We start from the raw sequence: 11,117 nt of genomic DNA on the forward strand, positions 1-11,117 counted from the left end.
CTGAATCAAAGGGTAGGTTATTTTTAGTTCTTTGAGGAATCTCCATACTGTTTTCCATAGAGGTTGTACTAATTTGCAGTCCCACTAACAGTGTATAAGTGTTCCTTTCTGCATCCATGCCAGCATCTATTGTTTTTGGACTTTTTAATAAAAGCCATTCTGACTGGGGCAAGGTGATATCTCATTGTGGTTTTGATTTGCATTTCCTGGATGTTCAGTGACATTGAGCATTTTTTCATGTTTACTGGTCATTTGTCTACCTTCTTTTGAGAAGCGTCTGTTCATGTCTTTTGTCCACTTTTGATGGGGCTGTTTGGCATTTCTTGCTGATTTGCTTGAGTTATTTGCAGATTCTGGTTATTAGTCCTTTATTGGATATATAGCTTGCAAATATTTTCTCCCATTCTGTAAGTTGTCTATTTGCTCTGTTAATTATTTCTTTGGATGTACAGAAGCTTTTTAATTTAAACAAGCCCCATTTATTTATTTTTGTTATTGCTGTGATTGTCCTTGGGATCCTCTTCATAAATTCTTTGCCTAGGCCAGTATCTAGAAAAGTTTTACAACATTTTCTTCTCAAATTCTTATGGTTTCATGTCTTAGTTTTAATTCTTCTATCCATCTTGAATTAATTTTTGTGAGTGGTGAGAGATATGGATCCTATTTCATTCTTCTACATGTGGCTACCCAATTTTCCTAGCACCATTTACTGAATAGAGATTCTTTCCCCAGTGAATATTGTTGTCTACTTTGTCAAAGATCAGTTGGCTGTATGTGGATGGTTTTATATCTGGGTTTTCTGTTCTTTTCCATTGGTCTATGTCTCTATTTTTGTGCCAATACCATGCTGTGTTGGTTACTATGGCCTTCTAGTATAGTTTGAAATCTGGTAATGTGATGTCTCCTGATTTATTCCTTTTGCTTAAAATTACTTTGGCTATTCATATTCTTTTCTGGCTCCTCACAAAGCATAAAATTATTTTTTTCTAGATTTGTGAAATATGATGTGGAATATAATTTTGATAGGGGTTGCATTTAATCTGTAAATCACTTTGGGTCGTATGGACATTTTAACAATGTTGATTCTATCTAACCTTGACCATGATATGATTTTCCACTTGTTTATATCATCTGGATTTCTTTACTCAATGTTTCATAGTTATTTTTGTAGAGATCTTTCACCTTCTTGGTTCAGTATACTTCTAGGTATTTTATTTTCTTTGTAGCAATTATGAATGGTATTGAGTCTTTGATTTGACTCTCAGCTTGATAGTTACTGGAATATAGGAATTCTACTGATTTGTTTACATTGATTTTGTAACCCAAGATTTTGCTGAAGTTATTTATCAAGGCTAGGTGTCTCTTGGAATCTTTAGGGTTTTCTTGATATAAGATAAAATACTTAGTTTAATCTGAATAGAAATGTAAAAAGAGTCTTCTTTAATGCTGACTGAGGAGATACACATTTGGAAATCAGGTTTGTTCACAGAAGAAAAAAATTATTTCAAAATATCCAATGCATCATTTATCAATTAATTCCTCCATTCATAAATATTGAAGAACTTTTTATTGATCATCTGTTGTAGTATTTGGAATTTGAGCAGAAAAAAAGGAAAATCTCTTTTACCATAAACCTTAAGTTATAGTACAGGAAATAGAAGTTCATCAAAAAATAAATAAACTATGTAATGTCAAAGAGCAAGTAGTGTTAAAAAGAAACATAAGGCAGAATGGGGACAAAAGAGTGCAAGAGAAGTATGAATTTTAGTTACCAGAAATCAAGGATTTGATTTCTTAGGATGTAGTACTCAGCTAAGTGCGCTCTCTCACGTTTATATCTCAAAATAATTATCTTGAAATCCCCTTTACCCACCAAAAGGAAGGCTTTTAGAATTTGGTCCTAAAGAGAAAAGTTGATACAAGAAGCAAAATATTACAATTTCACATAATTTCAGTTTTACCAATGCATCTAAACTAATATCACAGATGAAGACTCCTGATGAAATGAAATACACCTAAAGATACTTTAAATGTGAGTTCTGGGCACTGGGAGTCAGGAGGTGGCACATTTAAGAGCAGTGGTGAGATAGACTTCTGCTATCATTTTCTCCTAGTCTTCACAATGAAGGGCCCTGTAGCTCTTTGATTACCAGAGTTCTGCTGACGCAGGAGCCGTGCAAGGATCACATCTGAAGTAGCAAGGTGGTGGAGGGAGAGCTGGGAAAGACCATTCTACTCACTGCTGACAAGGGCTGTAGATACAAGGAAAATGGAGCGGACTCTGTTATACAAGCGCTGTCCGGAAAGTATCCAGCCATGTAGTATGTTCTTATTATATTAGCAATGGTTTGATACTTTCTGGACAGTCCTTGTATGCTGTTAATAGTTTCTCAAATATTGTCTTTGAATATGCATCTAGCAAAAAGATTTTTCTTTATTAAAAAGAAAATCACAGCAGTATGAGCCTTATTCAAAGCATAGGCAAAATGACACTTACCAGGTTTCTCTCTGACCAATCTTCTAAGATACCCAATAGCACTTAAAAAATATTGGATTGAATTAATGGCTGTATTAGTCAGGGTTCTCCAGAGAAACAGAAACAACAGAATATTTTATATACATATATATATATACACACACACACTTTTTTTTCTTTTTTTTTTTATTTCAGCATATTGTGGGGGAACAAAAGTTTAGGTTACGTATATTTCTCTCCCCCCCACCCCCCCACCCCCTGAATCAGAGCTTCAAGTGTGTCCATCCCCTGATGGTGCGCATCGCACTCACTAGGTATGTATACACCCATCCCCTCCCCCCCCACATCTGCCAGACACCTGATTAATGTTATTCCTAAATGTGCTCTTAGGTGATGATCAGTGAAACCAATTTGATGTTGAGTACATGTGGTGCTTATTTTTCCATTCTTGGGATACTTCACTTAGTAGAATGGGTTCCAGCTCCATCCAGGAAAATACAAGAGGTGCTAGATCACCATTATTTCTTATAGCTGAGTAGTACTCCATGGTATACATATACCACATTTTATTAATACACTCATGTATTGATGGGCACATGGGTTGTTTCCACATCTTTGCAATTGTGAATTGTGCTGCTATAAACATTAGCGTGCAGATGTCTTTTTTATAGAATGTCTTTTGTTCTTTTGGGTAGATGCCCAATAATGAGATTGCTGGGTCAAATGGTAGGTCTACTGGTATCTGTTTAAGGTATCTCCATATTGCTTTCCACAGAGGTTTCACTAGTTTGCGGTCCCACCAGCAGTGTATGAGTGTTGCTGTCTCTCCGCATCCGCACCAAGATTTATTTTTATGGGACTTTTTGATAAAGGCCATTCTCATTGGAGATAAGTGATATCTCATTGTGGTTTTGATTTGCATTTCCCTGATGATGAGAGATGTTGAGCATTTTTTCATGTTTTTTGGCCATACTTCTGTCTTCTTTTGAAAAATTTCTATTCATGTCCTTTGCCCACTTTTTGATAGGGTTGTTTGATTTTTTTCTTGCTGATTTTCCTGAGTTCTAAATAGATTCTAGTTATCAGCCCTTTATTGGATGTGTAGCTTGCAAAAATTTTTTCCCATTCTGTACATTGTCTGTTTGCTCTTGTAACAGTTTCTTTGGCTGTGCAGAAGCTTTTTAATTTGATCAGGTCCCATTTATTTATTTTTGTTGTTGCTGTGATTGCCTTTGGGGTCTTTTTCATAAATTCTTTTCCTAGGCCAATGTCTATAAGAATTTTTCCCATATTTTCTTCTAGAATTCTAATAGTTTCACACCTTCAGTTTAAGTCTGTTATCCACTGTGATTATATATACACTTTTAAAATTGAAAGTCTTTTCTAAATAACTATGCAGCAAAATATTTTAAAATTATGTGAATTCAACATTGAGACATTCAGCATCTTTAACAGTTTTTATACAAAGAAATAGTATTTATAGAAAATAGTTTCTTCATAACCTTACTTTAAAGTATTTCCAAATGAATTTTTTCCTTTTTTTCAATATCTCACAGGTTTTATGACTGATCATATTGATATTACAGTTAGGAGAAACTATTCATCAAAACACTGACAGATAAATGAAGAACATTTTGAGAATTATTCTTTGTTAATTTAGTCACAGATAATCTGAAGTAAGGATTTCATTTTCCCAAAAATAGGCATACCAATTTGTTTGAGCTATGAGAAGTAAGTCATGTTTATCCACAAAATATAGGTCTCTTGTATAACAGTCTCTAATCTTCTCTTTAAAGTATTAATTTTGGATAAGTGTTAAAATATATTGTACAAGGTATTCAATTTTGTAATATAAATATTTGACATTTAAAAGTGTATAGGAACTGTGATGCAATACATTTGATCACACACACACACACACACACACACGCACGCACTCACACCTCTCATTGTAGAAGTTGAAGTTGTAGCATCCAGTATAGCACAGAGGTAGAAAGTGTAGACCAAAAACTCGAGAAAACTGAATAGGTGGTGCTCATGAAAGCTTACAAGGATCTAAGGAAAGTGGCTGTTCATGAAGGAAAAAAAAATCACAGTGTATGTTATAAATCTATAAATTTGGAATGATAGGTTTCTGAAGAAAGTAACAGAAGCTGTTTCTTTCAAATTATTTTAAGATTGAGTATACATTTTTAAAAGAAAAAGTGTGTTAAAAATTGTAGCACTACTAAAACAAAGAATATAATAAACTTCAAAGGTCTGTCACTGCTGTCAGTCTATTTCCCAAAGGCACAGAACTGTTTCTTCCAATTTTTCTTACAATATTTTTTTATGATTTGACCAGTCAATTGTTAAGATTCCCAGAAAAGGATATTCCAATACTTCATCTGAGAAATTGATAGCTCTTGCTGTCAAGTGTCTACAAGAACTGAGGAAAATAGCGCCTCCTCAATCATCTTTCCTCAGATGAGATCAAAGTCCATTAAAGACATCACAAGATATGTTCATGGGAGAGGACACCAAGGGCAGCGTATGCTAGCAACAAAACCAAGAATATAATATATACAAAAAATTAGCCGGGCATGGTGGCACATGCCTGTAGTCCCAGCTACTTGGGAGGCTGAGGCAGTAGGATCGCTTAAGCCCAGGAGTTTGAGGTTGCTGTGAGCTAGACTGACGCCACGGCACTCACTCTAGCCCGGGCAACAGAGTGAGACTCTGTCTCAAAAAAAAAACAAAAAAACCAAAACCAAGAATATAATCTTACATCTTTTCACAACCAGGACTGTATTCTAACCACAGACATACAATGCCCTCCTATTCGAAATTGAAGTTAATGCTCCACGGTCTTACCTCCGTCTCTCTCTCTCTTTCTCCTTGCTCCCTTCTTTCATCTTTCCTCCTCCTATTATTTTCCTCCCTCCCTCCCTCCTGCTTCTGTCTCTCTCTGTCTCCATTTCTGTTTCTCTGTTTTTCTTTCTGTCTCTCTCTTTGTCCAGTTAAATTTTAGCTCTTTGTCAACATTCACAATCAAAACTATCATCAACTTTCTTCCCACCATTATCATGTTAATTAAAATTCCTTTAATTTGATTTCCTCTTTTTAAGCATTATATTCTTTATTAAATAATAATAACTTCACAATACATAGTTTGATACATAGTGTGTACACATAGATTGATTATTCGTGTTACAAATGCTATAGTACAGTAAGGAAACATCTTAGATTATTATATAACATAGCTTCTGTCCTGTATGTTATAATAAGAATGCCTCCTGGTAGATAACCTGATTTCAATCTGTAGTTAACTAGCCTTAGATGTCACATTTAATCAGTTTGCCATGTCCCACACTTTTCCTGTATTCCTTTCATAATCTGAATAATAATCATAGTTTTAAGTATTTTATTTTTTGCCATTGCAATGTGATAAATACTTTGCATAGTCTGTGTCACTTTTCACTTTCTTTTCACAAATAAAATGTATTAAACTCTACATATGACCCTATTTCATACAAAATAGTATTATGATTTATTTGTTACATAGCTACCTAATTAGTTGTTTTATTGGTTAAATAGGCCGAGAAGCATGAAGTGCTTAGAACAATACTTCAAATATAGAAAGCTTTCAATACTAGTTATTTTTAACTTTCTTAATGAAAGTTCTATATTTGGAGACATTCACAGTCATAAAACTGTACAAATAAGTGTTTAATACTTGAAAAGGTACAAATAGGTTTTTAATACCTGAATCCAATTTTTAGACAATTAAATGTCACCCAGTGAAACCAATTTTGGTCAGGCAACAATCCTACATTGTGTTGGTGACTAATATCTATATGCATCTCTAGCTATCTATCCACCTACCTATCATCCTACAGGCCAATTAAAGAATAAAGATTAAAAAATCAGATATCTATATCCATACACACATGATTGACACATATTATAGTATAAGTGTATGTACCATTAATATATATTATATACAATAATAGTATATAGCATTTCAAATAATTTATAATGGCATTTATGTTATCATACATTATGCAATATTATTAAAATGTTGTAACAGTAATAATGTAATATAGATAATATGATTATATATTTATATTTACAAATATATAGGTGCTTGTATATAAATGAATAGATTGATATGTAGATTGATCTTCAGCCAATATGAAAATTCCGTATGGTGTTTAAAGAAATTTTGCATATTCAGATTTAAGATTTATTTCCAGTAAAATAATCTGTACACTGTAGAAATAATGAGTTGATAGAGAAATAAGGTTGGAGTTAGCCATTTAATTATTCAAATATTTTAAAAGTTCTGCAATGACATATCTTGTAAGTATAGGTGAGTCAAGGCAGAAAATTTGGGAAAAAAACACTTTGGATACAAGTCTCAATTCTGCCTCTAATAAGATCACATAGGACAAATAACTTTAAAAAGAAGACATTAGATTAGATAAGCCTTAAATTCACTTTTCTTGCCAAACACTTTCCAAAATATTTTATGTCCTAACAAATTATTATTTTAAGAAATTACAATCTACTGGATAAAATTTATCCTTTTGCTGGAGCATACTTTTAAATAATTGTAAAAATTGAATGTGGAATGCGTGTAGTTCCAGCTACTCAGAAACTGAGTAGCTAAGGCAGGAGGATCACTTGAGCACAAGAGTTCGAGGTTGCAGTGTGCTATGATTGTGCCTGTGAATAGTTACTACACTCCAGCCCAAGCAACATAGCAAGAAAAAAAAAAAAGATGGATAAAATGACTATAGGGTTTGAATATTCAGTTTTTCAATATGCAGTATTCTTTCATAACATACCTTTGAAACTAATTACTGAAAAAAATGAGATAGCATCCATTAACATCTAAGTTTTAGTGGGTTTTACTAAATAATGATTAGAAAAAGTATAATGTGTTCTTTTGAAGTAGATAACATCAATATTAATTTTTCTCATTACATACTTTCTGTTCGTGTGTTATTTTTTCCACTTGAAATCAGTTTTAAACATCAAATAAATTTAGTGGAGCGATCCCCTTTCTACATGCCAGCTCAATAAGACCTAAAATCTTTTGTAAAATTTATTGAATATGCAAAGATAAAAATAATGTACTTAATTCTATTTCCATTTGAAAACACATGTACAGAATTATCATTTTGAATGTATTTATCAACTAATTAAAAGTAAGATAAGAATTTCAGGAAGATAGTAAATAATCTCTAGTAAATATTCAATGACAAATTTGATTTTTATTGAATTTGGTGGTTTAGGCATATAATTACTGCTGCATATAGAATTAATAAAGGAAATAACATTCAGAGTGGATATTATCTTTTGCAAAATCTGGTTCTCTGGAAAACAAATACACTGGAAGCTTTAGAGTTGATTCTAATGCCAATTAAATAGTTGAAAGAAGAATGGAGATAATTTGTAAAATATACACCCAATCTATTTTAGTATAATTGGTTCTAAATTCGGTGGAGATTATACTAATAAATACTGTGTATAATGCTATTTTTAAATTTTTAAAATTGAGTTCAAATTCATATATTTTCCAATGAGTCATTTTAGTTATAACTCAGCAATGTTTAGTGTACAATTCAATATTTACAATGTTCTGCTAACAGCAGCTGTCTCTAGTTTTAAAACTTTTTCATCATCTCATAAAGACACTGCATATCCATTAAGTGTTTATTCCCTATCCCCAACCCCCTTCACCCCTAGTAACCTCTAGTCTGCTTTCTGTCTCTATGGATTTGTGTTAGCATAGAAAAAAAATCATACAAATAATTCACCATTTGTAATGGGCTTCTTGTCTTAACATAATATTTTTAAGGTTTATCCAAGTCATAGCATGTATCAGTACTTTGTTCATTTTTACTGACTGAATAATATTCAATTATCTGTGTAGATCATACTTTGTTTACTCATTTATCCACTGAAAGACATTCAAGTTATTTTCACCTTTTCACTGCTATGAATAATACTGCTATTTACATTAGTAAGCAAGTTTCTATGTGGACATATATTTTTATTTCTCTTAGGTATATACCTATGAGTATAACTGCTGAGTATTTTATGTTTAACATTTTAAAGGACAAACTGTTTTCCACAGTAGCTGCACCATTTTACATTCCCATCAAAACGTAGAGTTCCTATTTCTCCAAATCATCAACACTACATGATTTTTCTACATTCTCAATTAAAGCAATAATAGTTGTGTGAAGTGGTATCTCACTGAGTTTTTTATATGTATTTCCTTAATGATCAATGATTGATTTTTTTCATGTGCTACATCTTCTTTGGAGAAATGCCTATTCAATTTCTCTGCCCATTTTTAAATTGGTTGTTTGTCTTTTTCTTGTTGAAATTTTAAGAATTTTTCCTATAATCTGGAAATATTATATGTATTATACATAATCATATTAAGATATAGGATTTGCAAATATTTTCTCCATTTCTGTAGATTTTCTTTTCAAATTCTTGATAATGTCCTGTGATGAAAATGTCCTTTATGAACATTTTTAGATTCTGAAATAAAATTTATATTTTTTTACTTTGTGCTTATGCTTTTGCTATTAATTTTAAGAATCTATTGCCGACTCCAGTGTCATGAATACTTATCCCTATGTTTTCTTCTAATAGCTTTATATTTTTAGCTTTTATATGTAAGTATTAATAATTGGTCAGTTTTTGAGTAACTTTTATATATTGAGTGCTATCGTCTGAATGTTTATGTTCCCCCCTAAAAAAATCATATGCTGAAATCCTCACCCCCAAGGTATATTATTAGGTGTGGAGGCTTTGGGAGATTAACAGGATATGGGGTCAGAGTGCTCATGAATGGGATAAGTGTCCTTATAATAGAGGCCTGTGAGAGACTCCTCACTACTTCTGCCATATGAGATTAGAGTAATAAGACAGCTGTCTGTGAAGAATCAGGCCCTCACCAGATACCAAATCTGCTGGTGTCTTTATCTTAGACTCCTCAGTCTCTAGAACTGTGAGAAATAAATTTTTGTTATTTATAAGCCAAGGGATCTATATTTTATTATAGTAGCCCAAACAGATTAAGAAATCAAGTTTGGTGGGATCCAAATCAGTTGTTTTGCATGTGGAAATTCAGTGGTCTCAGCATCATTTATTAAGGAAACTGCTCTTTCTTCATGCATGGTCTTGGAACCCTTGTTGAAAATCAATTAGCTAAAAATGTTTGGATTGATTTCTGGACTCTCAGCCTTATTCCACTGGTCTACATTTCAGTCAGTAAGCCAATACCACACTGTTTGGGATATGGTAGCTTTGTAACAAATATGGAAATAAGGAAACGTGGATCCTCCCACTTTGTTCTCCATTTTCAAGATTGTTTTAGCTATTAGGGCCCCTTGCATTTCCATATAAATTTGACAATCTGCTTTTCCATTTCTGCATAAAGGAGCAGCAGAAATTTGACAGGGATTGTATTGAAGCTATACATTGTTTTGGGAAATATTGACAGCTGTATGAGTTAGACTTCTCTAGAAAAACAGAACCGTCTGCAAGCTGGAGAGCCAGCAAAGGCAGTGGTGTAATTTAATCTGAGTCTGAGGGCCTGGGGACCAGACAAGCTGATTTAATTCCTAGCTCAGGCTGAAGGCTAGAGAATGGGAGTGGAGAGTGCTGGTATAAGTTGCAGAGTCTAAAGGCCTAAGGACCATAAGCTTTGATGTCCAAAGGCAAGAGAAGATGGATGCCCCAGTTCAAGGACAGAGAGAAAGAATACACCCATCCTCCACTTTTTTGTTCTATCTCAAAAGATTGAATGAGAGTCCCCACATTGATGAGGGCAGAGCCTCAAATGCATGTATTTCCAGATACATCTTCAGAGATACACCCAGAAATAATGTTTTAACATGTCTTAACCTAAGTATAGAGACACATAAAATTAGTCATCACATATAATATGAAGTCTTCCAAACCATGAACATAAAATCTTTTTATTTATTTATTTAGTTAGGACTTCCGTAATTTTTTTTTCAGCAATGTTTGTAGTTTTTGGTATAGAAATCTTTACTTCCTTGGCTAAAGTCATTAGTAAATATTTTACTCTTTTTTATGTTATTATAAGTGGAATTGCTTTCCTAATTTCCCTTTTAGATTGTTTATTGTTGTTGTATAGAAGCATGACTGATTTTTGTTAGTTGATCTTGAACCCTGCAAATTTGCTGAATTTGTTTATTAGATCTACTAGGTTTGGGGGTATTTTATGCGTTATACCTTCTACAGTTAGAGATAGTTGTTCCACTTTGTTTCTAATGTGGGTGATTTTGTTATCCTAAATGAGGAAAGGTTGTACTTGAAGAGCTGCTTTTATTTTATCAGTTTTTTTTTTAAAGAAAAAATATTTTTATTTATTTTTTAAATTTTTTTATTTCAGCTCATTATGGGGGTACAAAAGTTCAGGTTATATATATTGCCCATGTCCCTCCATCCCCCCGAGTCTGAGCTTCAAGCCTGTCCATTCCCTAGATAGTGCACATCGCACTCATCATGTAGGTATGCACCCATCCCCTCCCCCCACTTCTTTCTATTTAGTTTTTTACAGCTTCATTTTGATATGTCTTGTGGATCTCCTTGAGTTTAATTTAGAAAT

Source organism: Eulemur rufifrons, chromosome 19, assembly GCF_041146395.1.
Source record: "Eulemur rufifrons isolate Redbay chromosome 19, OSU_ERuf_1, whole genome shotgun sequence".
NCBI classification, from domain to species: domain Eukaryota; kingdom Metazoa; phylum Chordata; class Mammalia; order Primates; family Lemuridae; genus Eulemur; species Eulemur rufifrons.